We start from the raw sequence: 18,582 nt of genomic DNA, 5'->3' as shown, positions 1-18,582 counted from the left end.
GCCCCAAATCGCCAATGGGCCCCCGTACCGCCTGGTCACGCTGCTGCTGAGCCCACAGTGTGACCTGGGTCCCTGTACCGCCTCCCATTGCTCACACTCTACCATGTGCCACTTTGAGGTCTCCTCACACTCCTGTGGTTTTCCATTTTGTCATAGATTGCTGGCAGATTACAGGCCTCCCATAGGTGCCGCCAGGCCCCAAATCTGCCATGGGCCCCCGTACCGCCTGGTCACGCTGCTGCTGAGCCCACAGTGTGACCTGGGTCCCTGTACCGCCTCCCATTGCTCACACTCTACCATGTGCCACTTTGAGGTCTCCTCACACTCCTGCGGTTTTCCATTTTGTCATAGGTTGCTGGCAGATTAAAGGCCTCCCATAGGTGCCGCCAGGCCCCAAATCAGCCATGGGCCCCCGTACTGCCTGGTCACGCTGCTGCTGGGCCCACAGTGTGACCTGGGTCCCTGTACCGCCTCCCATTGCTCCCACTCTACCATGTGCCACTTTGAGGTCTCCTCACACTCCTGCGGTTTTCCATTTTGTCATAGGTTGCTGGCAGATTAAAGGCCTCCCATAGGTGCCGCCAGGCCCCAAATCGCCAATGGGCCCCCGTACCGCCTGGTCACGCTGCTGCTGGGCCCACAGTGTGACCTGGGTCCCTGTACCGCCTCCCATTGCTCCCACTCTACCATGTGCCACTTTGAGGTCTCCTCACACTCCTGCGGTTTTCCATTTTGTCATAGATTGCTGGCAGATTACAGGCCTCCCATAGGTGCCGCCAGGCCCCAAATCACCAATGGGCCCCCGTACCGCCTGGTCACGCTGCTGCTGGTCCCACAGTGTGACCTGGGTCCCTGTACCGCCTCCCATTGCTCCCACTCTACCATGTGCCACTTTCAGGTCTCCTCACACTCCTGCGGTTTTCCATTTTGTCATAGGTTGCTGGCAGATTACAGGCCTCCCATAGGTGCCGCCAGGCCCCAAATCGCCAATGGGCCCCCGTACCGCCTGGTCACGCTGCTGCTGGGCCCACAGTGTGACCTGGGTCCCTGTACCGCCTCCCATTGCTCCCACTCTGCCATGTGCCACTTTGAGGTCTCCTCACACTCCTGCGGTTTTCCATTTTGTCATAGGGTGCTGTATGGCCTCCCATTGCTGCTGGCTCCACCGCCACACTGTGGCTCCAAACACTGGTTTTGGCCCCGTGACTGGCCAAATGAGTGAAGTGTGCGGTGATTCTAAGATGGACGGCACTCATCTGCATGTCATACTGACTGACAGTATTATTTCTCTTCCCCAGCAGACTCCAAGGGCATTTAAATTAAAGGTACAGTGTTCTGCACTAATATAAAGGCTCCCTGAAGCCTAGAAACACCCTTTTTATAAGTTAAATTCACAGCGAATATATTTGACTCGAATCGAATATTTTCCACAAATTCGCCGAATCAGTCGAATCAAATTTTTGAATACTTCGCTCATCTCTAATCAGTATTGTCAAATATTTTGCTGACACGACACTTTAGGCACATTAATACAGTCATCCCAGACAATACAACATACAATCCATGGATCTCACACATCTTAACACAACAACATACTCTCACAATCAGCTTGCTTAAATTCTAGACAAACATATAAGTACATTTCTCTAATAAGGCTGCATTCTCTCTTATTTTTTTCTGGACTGTACCTCAAATCTATATATAGATCTCATTATTTCCCTTTGTTTTTTTTTTTTTTACATTCTTTCAAGAGTTTAAGGTGAAATTTCCCTTCTAGGGGTACTAAACCCCTGTGTGCCTTGGTTCCATTCCTTGAGGGATTCAGCCACTCCTGTTCCAAAGTTATATATCATGTACTTTGGCAATCCAGGAGGAGCTCCCGGTGGTATCACACAGATACCCGTTTGGGGTGTACACGGTGGTACAATTCCCCATCTCACACGGTGGTGAGACTTCCTCAAGAATTAATCTATTACTAAGCCCCCACCATCAAATGTAAGATACGACATACCTAGATAATGTCAGAATTCATCTATTACTGAGCCCCCACCATCAAATGTAAGATACGACATACCTAGATAATGTCAGAATTCATCTATTACTGAGCCCCCACCATCAAATGTAAGATACGACATACCTAGATAATGTCAGAATTCATCTATTACTGAGCCCCCACCATCAAATGTAAGATACGACATACCTAGATAATGTCAGAATTCATCTATTACTGAGCCCCCACCATCAAATGCAAGATACGACATACCTAGATAATGTCAGAATTCATCTATTACTGAGCCCCCACCATCAAATGTAAGATACGACATACCTAGATAATGTCAGAATTCATCTATTACTGAGCCCCCACCATCAAATGCAAGATACAATATACCTAGATAATGTCAGAATTCATCTATTACTAGGCCCCCACGATCAAATGCAAGATACGATATACCTAGATAATAGCAGGAACCGTATATCTGGCCCCCAATCCTGGCCAAGGATATATATCAGACTATACTATGCATAAATCAGCCACACAGACTGAACAGGGACACCTCAGTCACATAGGCTGAGGGGATTCAGTTATACAGAGTAAAACAATTCAGGAATGTAAAAAAAAAGTACTTCTTTCTACAAAAAGAGAGACAGCCCACTTATATGTATAACACATGGCAGCGCATAAAGAGATCAATACAGTACAACCAAAGCAACCAAAATGTCAATAGGAAAAGATTATAGAACTTTTTAGAGAAAGTATAGTATCTGACAGCTCTGTTTCCCTAAAAAGTCTTCCACATCAGTTTATAGACACTGCTGTAGAATAGAAAAGACAGTTCCTCTACTTATGGTGTGACTTTATGGAGAGCCACGCAGAAGAGAAAAAAAGAAGAAAGCTTCATCAATCAAAACTGGTACTAATGTTTCAAGCAGTGCTGTTTTTTTAAGCAGCCTGTCACCCCCGGCAATGGACCACATGGCCCCACCACACTTACTACCTTATCAGTCATACCTCAAGATATTTTGAGTCAGAAGACCCGATCCCTGACCTGCCCAGTCGCCCGGTAACAGGAACTGCAGAGATCCTACCTAACCACACATTGCACCTGAAATAGGGCAAATCATTCAGCAGAACACATTCATGCAAAAGGACAGTAATAAGTAACAGATAGCATGGAAAGTAAAAAGAAAAGAAACAATTCAACAGTCAAGGTTCTTGGAAAGGGTACTTTTCCACAACATCGACTTTACATACAAAGGCCCAGCACAAGGGGAATCATAGTAAGCAGAAAGTTAGCCTACCAATGCCAGCAGAGATGACTTCCCAGGTTGTGCCGTCCTTCTGTGTCTAAACCATGTCTGTAGAGTTTCCCTTTCCGGCTCGAAGGACCAAATTGATGGGGAAACCCAAAACTCATGGGTTCCAGTAACATTTTGACTGCTGAAGCCGGATTGAAAAGTAGATGTTTATTATACAAGCATGTAGCTAGACCTCCATGCAGGGAGAGCAGAACAATACATGGTGTTGGATTCAAAGTAATGCTCTATCTAACTAGGGCCCTCTAATACAATTTCTATGCTCTACAGTGGGTGGTACCCGGCTATCTGATCTTTCTTTGAAGAGTCATCTGTGTCTTTGGTGTAACTCATTGAGATGGGAATAGTTATCCAAATGTTATTGTTACTTCCATTGTTCTTTGGGTTTAACAGATCTTCAAAGGCTGTGATAATAATCTTGTAGACAATAGGTGGTGTGAATGCTGTGGAGCTGGAGGTAGAACTGGAGTGCCAAATGTATTTCATATTTATATCTAGAAATGGCTGCTCCATTTTTCCCTTACAACTGACACCAATGTAAGGACATACTACTCCACTGACACCAATGTAAGAGAGATACTACTCCACTGACACCAATGTAAGAGAGATACTACTCCACTGACACCAATGTAAGGGACATACTACTCCACTGACACCAATGTAAGGGACATACTACTCCACTGACACCAATGTAAGGGACATACTACTCCACTGACACCAATGTAAGAGAGATACTACTCCACTGACACCAATGTAAGATAGATACTATTCCACTGACACCAATGTAATGACATACTACTCCATTGACACCAATGTAAGTGAGGTACTACTCCACTGATACCAATGTAAGAGAGATACTCCACTGACACCAATGTATGGGAGGTACTACTCCACTGACACCAATGTAAGATAGATACTATTCCACTGACACCAATGTAGGATAGATACTATTCCACTGACACCAATGTAAGATAGATACTATTCCACTGACACCAATGTAAGGACATACTACTCCATTGACACCAATGTAAGTGAGGTACTACTCCACTGATACCAATGTAAGAGAGACACTCCACTGACACCAATGTATGGGAGGTACTACTCCACTGACACCAATGTAAGAACATACTACTCCACTGACACCAACGTAAGAGAGATACTACTCCACTGATACCAATGTAAGAGAGACACTCCACTGACACCAATGTATGGGAGGTACTACTCCACTGACACCAATGTAAGGGACATACTACTCCACTGACACCAATGTAAGAACATACTATTCCACTGACACCAACGTAAGAGAGATACTACTCCACTGATACCAATGTAAGAGAGACACTCCACTGACACCAATGTATGGGAGGTACTACTCCACTGACACCAATGTATGTAAAAAGGCAATGTGTTTGCTGTGCTCCTCGGTGTCAGTGAACTCCCCTCCTATCAGCTGGTGAATGTTCTGCACGGCTCTGGATCCGGGAACTTTGTGCAGCTGTTGTTCTGTCTGTCTTCCTCTCTGCCATGGACAGCTGCTGCCCCCCTCCTGCATTTACCACCCCCCTCCCCCTCCACCTGACACCACATTTCATCCCAGCCCGAGAAAACACAGAGACCCCGTTCTCCAGGCTGGAACTGGGAGGGATCAGATTCCGGGACTGACAGAGGGAAGTCATATAATCGCAGCACTGATTACTGACACCACGCATGTCATGTAAGTGGCATTCTACTCCACTGACACCAATGTAAGGGACATAATACTCCACTGACACCAATGTAAGGGACATACTACTCAACTGACACCAATGTAAGGGACATACTACTCCACTGACACCAATGTAAAGGACATACTACTCCACTGACACCAATGTAAGGGACATACTACCCCACTGACACCAATGTAAGGGACATACTATTCCACTGACACCAATGTAAGGGACATACTATTCCACTGACACCAATGTAAGGGACATACTACTCCACTGACACCAATGTAAGAGACATACTATTCCACTGACACCAATGTAAGAGACATACTACTCCACTGACACCAATGTAAGGGACATACTAATCCACTGACACCAATGTAAGAGAGATACACTACTCCACTGACACCAATGTAAGATAGATACTACTCTACTGACACCAATGTAAAGGATATATTACTCCACTGACACCAATGTAAGAAATGTACTACTCCACTGACACAATTGTAAAGGATATATTACTCCACAGACACCAATGTAAGAACATACTACTCCACTGACACCAATGTAAGGGACATACTACTCCACTGACACCAATGTAAGGGACATACTACTCCACTGACACCAATGTAAGGGACATACTACTCCACTGACACCAATGTAAGGGACATACTACTCCACTGACACCAATGAAACATGCACACATCACCCCCATACTTAAAAAGCCCTCCCTGGACCCCAATGACCCGAACAACCTCAGACCCATCTCCCTGCTCCCATTTACATCCAAACTCCTCGAGCGCCTCGTCTACACCCACCTAAGCCAAAATCCGCACGTTCCTAACCCCAGAAACCACTAAACAGATCATCCCCTCCATCATCATATCACGACTCGACTACTGCAACTCCCTCCTCACTGGCCTGCCTTGCCACAGGCTATCCCCACTTCAGTCCATCCTGAATACGGCTGCCAGACTCATTCACCTTTCCAACCGCTCCATCTCCGCCACCCCCCTCTGCCAATCCCTCCACTGGCCTCCACTCAGTGTCCTCCACCCCTCTCTGCCAATCCCTCCACTGGCCTCCACTCAGTGTCCTCCACCCCTCTCTGCCAATCCCTCCACTGGCCTCCGCTCAGTTTCCGGCACCCTTCTCTGCCAATCCCTCCACTGACCTCCACTCAGTGTCCTCCACCCCTCTCTGCCAATCCCTCCACTGGCCTCCACTCAGTGTCCTCCACCCCCCTCTGCCAATCCCTCCACTGACCTCCACTCAGTGTCCTCCTCCCTTCTCTGCCAATCCATCCACTGGCCTCCACTCAGTGTCCTCCACCCCCCTCTGCCAATCCCTCCACTGGCCTCCACTCAGTGTCCTCCACCCCCCTCTGTCAATCCCTCCACTGGCTTCCGATTGCACAACGGATCAGATACAAAATCCTAACACTGACGTACAAAGCCGTCCACCATACTGCCCCGAACTACATCACTGACCTAATATCCAAGTACCGCCCAACACGCACACTCCGCTCCTCACAAGACCTCCTTCTCTCTCATTCCCTGGTCTCCTCCTTCTCTCTAGTTCCCTGGTCTCCTCCTTCTCTCTAGTTCCCTGGTCACCTCCTTCTCTCTAGTTCCCTGGTCTCCTCCTCCCCTCTAGTTCCCTAGTCTCCTCCTTCTCTCTAGTTCCCTGGTCTCCTCCTTCTCTCTAGTTCCCTGGTCTCCTCCTCCCCTCTAGTTCCCTAGTCTCCTCCTTCTCTCTAGTTCCCTGGTCTCCTCCTTCTCTCTAGTTCCCTGGTCTCCTCCTTCTCTCTAGTTCCCTGGTCTCCTCCTTCTCTCTAGTTCCCTGGTCTCCTCCTTCTCTCTAGTTCCCTGGTCTCCTCCTTCTCTCTAGTTCCCTGGTCTCCTCCTTCTCTCTAATTCCCTGGTCTCCTCCTTCTCTCTAGTTCCCTGGTCTCCTCCTTCTCTCTAGTTCCCTGGTCTCCTCCTCCTCTCTAGTTCCCTGGTCTCCTCCTTCTCTCTAGTTCCCTGGTCTCCTCCTCCCCTCTAGTTCCCTGGTCTCCTCCTCCCACGCCCTCCTCCAGGACTTCCCCAGGGTGTCTCCCATCCTCTGGATATAGAAATCTAGGGCGTGGCTGTATTTCGAGGGCAGTAAGTGCTGTGACCATGTACACCTTCCACGCTGTCTGTGTTGGACACCATTTCCACGTAAAGCTGGCATTGTTCTACCCCAAAGCTGCGCTGTGTTGAAACACAAATATTGCTGCTGTGAAGTGAAGGAGCAGAAAGATCTGTGAAAGCCGACATTTAAAGGGGACTATGGAGATGGGACCTCTGCATGTTCCTGCAAGGAAAGAGTCCGTCACATTGGTGACCATTGTCCTTCACAGACACCTTGGCTGATCACCGCAAATAGGAGCCCCACAAGGAGATCTACTGAAGGAAGGAAGCGGCCCATAAGAGGTAAGGATCCAGGGTGTTGGCCCCTAGGGGTCACTGGGGGGAGGAGGCAATCTAGCCCCAATAGGAGAAGATTTTGGCCCAATCATTGTTGCACAGAGTGGACAGTTGTTTGCACTGTTTTGGCTCTATAGCACTTTATGTATAGAAAGGTTTATAAATACCTCGTTATTATGTATACAGTAGTGTGTGAGCACGGGATGGCATGTTTACACACGTGTTCTATGTATTTACAGTGTGCACACGCGTGTCCATTATTTATACAGTAGGTGTGTGAGCGCGGGATTGCATGTTTACACACGTGTTCTATGTATTTACAGTGTGAACACGCGTGTCCATTATTTATACAGTAGTTGTGTGAGCACGGGAGTTCATGTTTACACACGTGTTCTATGTATTTACAGCGTGAACACACCTGTCCATTATTTATACAGTAGGTGTGTGAGCACGGGAGTTCATGTTTACACACGTGTTCTATGTATTTACAGTGTGAACACGCCTGTCCATTATTTATACAGTAGGTGTGTGAGCACGGGAGTTCATGTTTACACACGTGTTCTATGTATTTACAGTGTGAACACGCGTGTCCATTATTTATACAGTAGGTGTGTGAGCACGGGAGTTCATGTTTACACACGTGTTCTATGTATTTACAGTGTGAACACGCGTGTCCATTATTTATACAGTAGGTGTGTGAGCACGGGAGTTCATGTTTACACACGTTTTCCATGTATTTACAGTGTGAACACGCATGTCCATTATGTATACAGTAGGTGTGTGAGCACTGGAGTTCATGTTTACACACGTGTTCTATGTATTTACAGTGTGAACACGCGTGTCCATTATTTATACAGTAGGTGTGTGAGCACGGGAGTTCATGTTTACACACGTGTTCTATGTATTTACAGTGTGAACACGCGTGTACATCATGAAACACGGATATTTAGTAGAAGTATGACACGACTTATATATTGTTACACTGTTGCTATGAAGACGTTTATTGTATGAATTGTGATTGGTTCAGGTTGTATTCTATGAATTGTCACATATTTGTATTCAGTATTTATTATGAGTTACACTATTTATTGGTGTCATTTACACTGTTTTAGGTGTCAGTTGGTGAGTGTCGGCAGCTTAAGGCGAGGTTCTACTTCCATTTATAGCGCAGGACGACCTTTGATTATTTGTTCACCCATCCTCTGGAACTCCCTACCCCAACCCATCAGATTATCACCTACTCTCCTCTCCTTTAGGCGCCCCCTGAAAACCCACCTCTTCAGGGAAGCCTACCCCACCCCCCGCTAACCTGCCGACCTCCTCCACTCCTCCTACCACCCCATCCCCCACAGCTATCTCCTCCTGTACCACCATCCCCCCCTCCTAGATTGTAAGCTCCCAGGATCAGGGCCCTCGATCCCCTCATGTATCACATTGTATTGGTATTGTTCTGTCACATGTTCTGTCCCCTCTGTAATGTACAGCGCTGAGCCAACTATCGGGGCTTTATAAATCCTGTATAATAATAATAATAATGGATGTAAAAGGCAATGTGTTTGCTGTGCTCCTCGGTGTCAGTGATCTCCCCTCCTATCAGCTGGTGAATGTTCTGCACGGCTCTGGATCCGGGAACTTTGTGCAGCTGTTGTTCTGTCTGTCCTCCTCTCTGCCATGGACAGCTGCTACCCCCCTCCTACATTTACCAGCCCCCTCCCCCTCCACCTGACATCACATTTCATCCCAGTCCAAGAAAACACAGAGACCCCGTTCTCCAGGCTGGGACAGGGAGAGATCAGATTCCGGGACTGGCAGAGGGAAGTCATATAATCGCAGCACTGATTACTGACACCACTCATGTCATGTAATGGCATTCTACTCCACTGACACCAATGTAAGGGACATACTACTCCACTGACACCAAAGTAAGGGACATACTACTCCACTGACACCAATGTAAGGACATACCACTCCACTGACACCAATGTAAGGGACATACTACTCCACTGACACCAATGTAAGGGACATACTACTCCACTGACACCAATGTAAGGACATACTACTCCACTGACACTAATGTAAGGACATACTACTCCACTGACACCAATGTAATGGACATACTACTCCACTGACACCAATGTAAGGACATACTACTCCACTGACACCAATGTAATGGACATACTACTCCACTGACACCAATGTAAGGACATACTACTCCACTGACACCAATGTAAGGACATACCACTCCACTGACACCAATGTAAGGGACATACTACTCCACTGACACCAATGTAAGGGACATACTACTCCACTGACACCAATGTAAGGACATACTACTCCACTGACACCAATGTAAGGGACATACTACTCCACTGACACCAATGTAAGAGAGATATACTACTCCACTGACACCAATGTATGGGACATACTACTCTACTGACACCAAAGTATGGGACATACTACTCCACTGACACCAAAGTAAGGGACATACTACTCCACTGACACCAATGTAAGGGATATACTACTCCACTGACACCAATGTAAGGGATATACTACTCCACTGACACCAATGTAAAGGACATATTTCTCCACTGACACCAATTTAAGGGAAATACTACTTCACTGACACCAATGTAAGAGACATACTACTCCACTGACACCAATGTAATGGACATACTACTCCACTGACACCAATGTAAGGACATACTACTCCACTGACACCAATGTAATGGACATACTACTCCTCTGTGGGTGTCCCCAGTGTGCCGTCCCCCTTTCCTTGTGTCCCGGGTATTATATACAGTATATACACAGTGTGTCTGTAGAGCCTGTAGTGTCCAGTTTTGTCTATTCTTAGTCTCTATCCATCTGGTGGTGGGGGGAGGGGGGCCTCTCTAATGGGGAATCTTCTTGGCTGTCACATGACCTCCCATGTGGAGGAATCTCCATGTCTGGGTGTGGAATGTAATGGGATCTTCCAGAGAAGACCTTCAGACTCCCCTCCATCTCTCTCCATTGGTGGGGAAACTTTTCCCTCTGAAAGAGTAAAGAGGACATGAGAAGGAAGAGAACGTCTCCACTTCCCGTCACTCAAAGCCAAAGGACTCATCCCAGCCATTCCTGGAGAGAAGGAGGACTAGAGGAATCCAGGAGGAGGACTGGTGAGGGTCTATACAGAGTACCCCTCATATGGTTCAGGAGGGGCCGCATGCCTGGCACTCCCTTCCCTGGCCAGCTTGGCTGCATGCCTGGCACTCCCTTCCCTGGCCAGCTTGGCCACATGCTTGGCACTCCCTTCCCTGGCCAGCTTGGCTCCATGCTCGGATTGGGGGTCCGCTATGGATTTTCTACAGGGACCTCACACTATATTTAACATTTTTGTGTGATTAATCCCCTAATATCCACACCAGACTCATATTGCTTTTTTGCATTGTTGGGGGGCTCTTTCATGGAGCAGATACCATGGAAGGAGTGTCACCCCAAAAACAGCGGTGTATGCATGACTCGTCATTACTGGGGTCACTCATATAAAAAAGTGTGGAGTGACGGAATGCAGGGGAACTACAAGAACCAGCAGACCCCCTCATTGTTCCCCTGTCAACCCCACAACCCCTTGTCATCCCTACTGTCCCCACAATGCCCCCTGTCCTCCGCACTGTCCCCCACAATGCCCCCTGTCCTCCGCACTGTCCCCCACACTGCTCCCTGTCCTCCCTACTGTCCCCCACACTGACCCCTGTCCTCCATACTGTCCCCCACACTGCCCCCTGTCTTCCATACTGTCCCCCGCACTGCCCCCTGTCCTCCCTACTGTCCCCCACACTGCTCCCTGTCCTCCCTACTGTCCCCCACACTGCCCCCTGTCCTCCATACTGTCCCCCACACTGCCCCCTGTCTTCCCTACTGTCCCCCACACTGCCCCTTGTCCTCCCTAATGTCCCCCACACTGCCCCCTGTCCTCCCTACTGTCCCCACGCTGCCCCCTGTCCTCCCTACTGTCCCCCACACTGCCCCCTGTCCTCCATACTGTCCCCCACACTGCCCCCTGTCCTCCCTACTGTCCCCACGCTGCTCCCTATCCTCACTATTGTCCGCGCACTGTGCCCTGTCCTCCCCGTTACCTTCAGTGCTCCCTTTTCTCCTTACTGTCCCCCACAATTCTCCCTGTCCTCCCTACTGTCCCCCACACTGCCCCCTGTCCTCCTTACTGTCTCCAACATTGCCCCCTGTCCTCCCTACTCTTCCCCACATTGCCCTCTGTCCTCCCTACTGTCCCTATAATGCCCCCTGACCTCTCTACTGTCCCCCACACTGCCTCCTGTCCTCCCTACTGTCCCCCACAATGCCCCCTGTCCTCCCTACTGTCCCCACACTGCCTCCTGTCCTACCTTCTATTCCCCACAATGCCTCCTGCCCTCCCTACTGTCCCCCACACTGCCCCCTGTCCTGCCTACTCTTCCCCATATTGCCCCCTGTCCTCCCTACTGTCCCCCACAATGCCCCCTGTCCTCCCCACTGTCCCCACAATGCCCCCTGTCCTCCCTACTCTTCCCCATATTGCCCCCTGTCCTCCCTACTGTCCCCACAATGCCCCCTGTCCTCCCTACTCTTCCCCATATTTTCCCGTCCTCCCCACTGTCCCCACACTGCCCCCTGTCCTCCCTACTCTTCCCCACAATGCCCCCTGTCCTCCCCAATGTCCCCACAATGCCCCCTGTCCTCCATACTCTTCCCCATATTGCCCCCTGTCCTCCCTACTGTCCCCACACTGCCCCCTGTCCTCCCTACTGTCCCCCTCACTGCCCCCTGTCCTCCCTACTGTCCCCCACAATGCCCCCTGTACTTCCTACTGTCCCCCACACTGCCCCCTGTCCTCCCTACTGTCCCCCACACTGCCCCCTGTCCTCCCTACTGTCCCCCACACTGCCCCCTGTCCTTCCAATTTTCTGTATGCTGGGGTCTTATCGGAATCTGAAAGCCCCCCCATGTGAATGAGTATGGAGTACATGTTACAGTTACTCATTCACAAGAAAAAATGTGTAAATAATGACAGGAGACCTTCTGTGACAAGTCCTTTATTAAAAATAAAAATGTAAAAAATGTCCCCCGAATAGATCCAACGTCACTCACAATGCCCGCCGCCATCGCTACGTGGAAAAAGGAAAAAAACTTGTGACTCCGGCTCCCGGGAATGGCGGCTCTGAACCTGGAAGTGACAGAATGTTTGTCATTTCGGGGTTCAGTCATCACAGATGAGATCGGGGGATCAGATCCTCTCCAAGCTCCTCCTGCTTAGTAAGATGAAGTGGTTTACCGATGTTCCTCCGTCCTGGACATCCTGGAGGAAACACGGCAGGCACCAGCAGGGGGGAGGGGCGGCACATTCTCTGTACTGTAAAGTGATTGGCTGCTTCTACAGCTGCCCGGATCAATTTTACATGACCGCTGGCTGAAATAATAATACAAACCTCATTTGTGTTTAACCCCTTGAATACCAGAAGGATAAGAAATGTACCTTAGTAGACGAGGGGTCGGGTAATGAGGTGAAGCTCTCCTGACTTCCATCAGCCAATCATGTGGAAGCAAAATTGCATTTTTTACATTTTCTTTGCATGTGATTGGACATTCTTTGTAAAGTCAGATTTCACCGCATTCACTAAGCTCCGGGGGAAAGTTCTGTGAAAAGTGTAAAGTGAACAGCCTAGTTGTATTTAGTAAATCCCCCCTCTGTCTGTACACTGAACTGTCCGGAATGCAGGTCTGGGGCCAATAATGATGCAGACAGCTGACATACATGACATGGATCCTAATACCTCTCCCCCTCCTCTCCCACCCTACTTAATATAGACCAGCAGACTAGAATATCCTCCTGCGCCCCCCTGCACACTGACACAGGATGGGGGATGGTGTGGGACAAGGCAGAGGGGGGGCATGTTCTCATGGAAGATGACTGAATGAGATTTTGAGCTTCACCCTTGTCTTTGCTGGTACATGGAAGATCACTTGGTGGTGGTAATGGAGCTGAACCCGGCAATGAAGCAGATCTACAGTACAGCTACCATTACTGGTCCCTCAATGGTCCCAAGGTCAGTGCAGATCCCCATAATGTTCCTCTCTGCCCCCCACCAACTTCCTTCTAACCCCCTCAACAGAGCTACGACCTTCTTTTAGTTTTGTGTTAATTAGACCTCAGCAGGCAGTTGTCACCGACAATTTGTCCAAGAGTTCCCTTTATTGTCCCAGCACCTCAATGCATCTTTTGACCCCCCCCCCCCCCCACCCTAGTAAAACAGTCCCAGCACACATCTAACCCTTTGATCGCCCCTCATGTTAACCCCTTCCTGCCCAGTGTCATTAGCACAGTGTCAGTGCTTTTTTTTTTAGCACTGATCACTGTATTGGTGTCACTGGGGATGTCAGTGACACCAAGTCAGTTTCCCCCAGTGTCAGAACTCCCATGCCAAAATTAAAAAAAATATGGTGTGGGGGCCCCACAAAATCCATACCAGACCCTTATCTGAGTATGCAGCCCGGCAGGTCAGGAAAGGGGAGGGGGATGAGCGAGTGCCCCCCCCCATACCATATCAGGCCACATGCCCTCAACATGGGGGGTGCTTTGGGGCAGGGGGGCTCCCATCATCAGAAACAGAGCTTTTTTTTTTTAATTTTACTGTTGCTGCAGCGGCAGTGGCGGTGATGGCGGACATCGTGATTGGTGTTGGATCTACTGTGGGGGACATTCTTTTAGTTTTTCCTTTAATAGAGGACTTGTCACAGACCCTGTCCTGTCTTTTTTCATACTACACTTTTTGTTTTTTTGTGAATGTGTAGCGGTACCATGTACCCCATACTCCTTCACATGGGGGGGGCGGGATCTCGGGTCTCCCTTGTTAAAGGGGCCTTCCAGATTCTGATAAGCCCCCTGCCTGCAGACCCCCAAAACCACTGGCCAGGGTTGTGGAGAAGGGGCCCTTGTCCACAACAACATGGGGACAAGGTGCTTTTGGGGGGAGCCCCTCCTGCCCCAAAGGACCCCCCCATGTTGAGGGCATGTGACCTGGTATGGTTCAGGAGGGGGGCGCTTGCTCCCCCCCCTTTCCTGACCTGCCGGGCTGCATGCTCAAATAAGGGTCTGGTATGGATTTGGGGGGACCCCCAAGCCATTTTTTATAAAATCAAAATCCATACCAGACCTGAAGGGCTTGGTATGGATGGGAGGGGGGACCCCATGCTGTTTTTTGATTATTTGTTAATTGCCGGCAATTCTTTTACATTCAGCTGTCAGTGGGGAACCCTGCAGACAGCTGAAACATTACCGCATGGTTGTCACTACTAAAATACCGCATGACTCGATCAAATACCTCCTGCAGTATTTTAGTGGCGGTTACTTTTTCTGACCTCCGGAACGGATTAATTGGTTTTCAATGCATTCCTATAGGAAACCGCGTTTCGGTTCATGAATTTTTTGCTATACAAAAAGTCCCGCAGAACGAATTAAATTCCTAAACGGAGGTATGCCTCTGTGTGTGTATATATATATATATACAGTATGTGTGTATTTACATAGACATGGCTTAGTCTGTATATTCTAGGGACATGTGGTGTCAATTAGTCGTACGTTGGCTTGCACCCCTCCCCCTAGGTTGTATGAGGATAAGGTCTCACATGCATTTAGTACATAAAGGTTTAAGTATGTATAAGTTAGGAATGGAAGTCCTTTACACTGTAGGATTCCCTGATTAACATATTCAAATGAAAAAGGAGTTTACATTGAAAATCCATCTATTGGCGTCTGTAATATGATGGGATTCAGATGATAGGTAAAGTTCTATTCTATCATGTATATCATTGCTTTCACATGGACCATGCCATCCCCCCACCTCTGATGGAAGATCAGTGTGGCTCTGAAAAGGGGCCCCGAGTATTGGATTTCAGAGAAGGGAGGGGAGCAAGGCTGAAAGTGTTTTCCCTGCATAGGCATTTGTCTCCAGAGACTCCAGTATAGTGGGACTATAAGACGCAGGAGGAAACCCAGCTCACTTTTAGGAGAAGGTGGGGGCTGAATTGCTCCTAACAGAGTACAAGGAAGAGAACAAAGACTGGAGGGGAGACGCTTCCATGAGGAAGAGCTGCCCACTGCTATACACACACATGATTCCACACAATTCCTATCTCAAGAATATAACTACACTTCTATTATTATTAGTTTTCATTCTGGATTTGAAGATTATTCTTGTAAGCTTGCTTGCTATTTCATTATTAAACCCATTTTCAGTTTTTACACAAGAATTGGAAGGACTTTCTATTTTGGACTTTTCTCCCCAATATAAGTTTACAGAATATGGAGACAATTTCGATATTGAACCCATCCACATACAGAAAGAGAAGGGACCATGGAGATGGCACCGTGTGTGTTTAGTATGACTTTAATGAAGAGATTGCATTGCCCTCCCTGAGTCTAGCACTAGTTCCCCCCGAGTAGATGTCTCTCCATTGTCTGGATGTATTGGGGACAGTCGGGGTTCACCTCTCGCCCGCTGATTTTCTAAGGCAGATGGATTCCCTGTTTGTTCTTCTAGAGGGTCCTTAAAAAGAGGTTCTCACTCTTCCGGGTCCATTATTTCTGATTGAATTTGAAAGGTTCTAAGTGGATTGAACAGATTGTTTTTCAGGCCTATGAATTACGTGACCAACTGCCTCCTTTCCATTATTGAAGCCCACTCCAGTAGTGAGCACTTCTTGGGCTTCTCATCATCAGGTTCCTGTGTCTCAGATCTGTAAGTCCTGCTCTTCAATGTATATGTCCTCTAAGTTTTACAAGGTCCATGTATCGGCCAGTTCATCCATTTTGTTCACCAACCTGCAAAACCTCTGCTGCAGCCAGAACTCATTTATTTAGTGGTGGAATCCCTACTGTCACTAAATGAGAGTTTTTGGTTTGGTGGCTAGGATACTGGAAGCCACCGCCATCCTAGCAACCGAGGAAGCTGTTCGGACCTTAGCAACCAATGATTGTCACAAAGCATCATTGGCTCTTACGTAGGTTTCACCATAACAACCCATGATGCAGTGCAAGTGCCTGCATCTTAGCAACCAATAAGGTGGTGCCGCACAGTTCCACTGGTTGCTAGGACACAGGTGGCCAGGGTATGGGATTTAGCGATGAAGTAGTGACATTTAGACAATTTAGTCAATGACCTCACCTGGAAGCCCTTTATTTCACTTTCAGCTGTCAGCATGGGAAATGTCATTTGTGGACAGAATATGTTGGGGTAGTCTTGGTGGTCCGTGTGTTTTCTTTGGCAAGTTGGAGGAACATAAAACACCGGATGCCATGATTATTATCTATGATGGGGTCTCTGTTGTTGGTTAGACTTTATCATGGTGTTTATTTTCTAGTTGACCTTTTTCTTGTAAATGAGTAACCAGACATACTATGTACCTCTTACACATTTATGTAGGGGGGCAGATGTCTGGGGGCCCCTCTTACAAATCTTCCCTGCAGACCCTCACAACCACTCAGCTAGAATTGGGGGGAAGAGGCCTTGTCCCCATCAACATGGCTAGGCAGCCTGTGGTACCCTTCTCATGTTGAGGGCATTTGGCCTGGTATGGGTTAGGTAGAGGGCTACCACTTGCTGACCCCATTTCCTGGCCAGCCAGGCTTCCTGCGTAGATATGGATTAGCTATGGATTTTGGGGAGTCAAGAATAAGGGTCGGGTATGAATGGTGAGAGGAATTCCAGCAACTTTGTATTGTTTCTCTCTGATTTTGTTTTTCTACATTCTACAGGTATGCCATTTGACAGGCAGGTCTGAAGCATTACTAAAGGATTTGTTTTTAATTAAAATAACACACGTGGTACCCTTACCTGCTCCCTGCAATGGTACTGCACAGAGCAGCCCCAAACCTCCTCTTCTGGGGTCCCCTGCTGGATATTTTAAGCTCCTTTTCTTCAGTTTCTTCCCTGTAGCAAGCCACTTGCTCTGGGGACTGGCATGTGGACTAGCTCCCCAGGGCCGGTCTGCGTGTGTCTATAGATATACACAGAGTGGCTCGGCCCCGCCCCCTGCTCTCAGGATCTACCTGACAGTAGAAGGAGCCAATGGTTCCCACTGCTGCCCGATCCTCCTGTGAGAAGAGAAAGATGGGAGAAGAACGGCAGTCGGGCTCAGTGCTGGATCAATGCAGGACTCAGGTAAGTGTTTGGTTGGGACACAGAAAGTGGCAGAACATTGTTTACCTTAATGTGGGGAATGCTTTAAGGGAAGAAAAGATTTTATGTTCAGGGCCAGTTCCCACCATAACCACCTGCAGACCAGTGACGTGCCCATACGTTGCCGGACCTTCGCTGGTGATACTGGGATGATGGCTGCAGCTGAAGAAGTCATCCCGGTGTTGTTTATTAGAGCCGAGGGTCTGCTTTCTTATAAAAGCAATCCAACCAGATAATTAGCCGCTGGATTGCTTTTACAAGCAGCGGGAAGGGACGTCCCTCCTCCCATCACCTTCTGTGGCCCTCTCAGCCTCTCCTGTCCCATAGAAGCAAACAGAGGCCAGATTGGCCCTGATGGCCTCCATGATGCAGGAAGATGGAAGTGATGAGCATTCATCCCTTCTGGTTTTCTGGAATATAAAATGGTAAGGCCCCTTTCACACCGGGTGGGCCCGTCAGCGGATCCTCTTGCTCAGCGGGGGATCTCTCTGCTGATCGCTGTTGGGCAAATGGATGACAAGCCTGCGTCTGCTTCGCTTATACAGAGCGGACATGGACATGGCCCGCTGTCCTCTATGGGCGGTCAGACTGCCATGTGATCCGATCCAACGGACAGAAGGGGAATGGATCCCCATCTGTCTCTTTTTGGTGGATCGGATCGGATGTCGGCGAGTGTAAAGGGACACATATCCGTTTACACCTGCCGCTCCATAGAGGAGAATAGAGGTTCTGATCGGGTCCGGACCCAATCGGAACGTCCGTGTGAAAGGGGCCTAAAGTATCTGATTACACTGATCTTGGTGCGATCAGATGTTAAGGGCAGAGGAGAGATTTGGAGGCTAATACACCCCAGATCTCTCCATAAAGAGTACCTGTCACTGCCTATTGCTATCA

The 18,582-nt window shown here is 48.5% G+C and overlaps 2 protein-coding genes across 2 annotated transcripts in view; one reads left to right on the top strand and one right to left on the bottom strand.

Moving 5' to 3' along the window:
* Positions 1-18,582, bottom strand: part of LOC149451034 (uncharacterized) — a 177,054-nt gene that overhangs the window by 111,516 nt on the left and 46,956 nt on the right. The gene's annotated exons all lie outside the window — the stretch shown is intronic.
* The window catches only part of LOC149451033 (uncharacterized), a 132,864-nt gene continuing 124,608 nt past the window's right edge, over positions 10,327-18,582 (top strand). The window contains 1 exon segment of the mRNA XM_089691117.1: positions 10,327-10,632. The gene's annotated coding sequence lies outside the window, so the exon portion shown is untranslated.

The sequence above is a fragment of the Staurois parvus genome, unplaced genomic scaffold (assembly GCF_062004578.1).
Source record: "Staurois parvus isolate SC_StPar_1 unplaced genomic scaffold, SC_StPar_1.0 ptg000551l, whole genome shotgun sequence".
Taxonomy (NCBI): domain Eukaryota; kingdom Metazoa; phylum Chordata; class Amphibia; order Anura; family Ranidae; genus Staurois; species Staurois parvus.
Note: the sequence above shows the minus strand (reverse complement) of the source record. Positions and strands in the feature narration are given on the sequence as shown.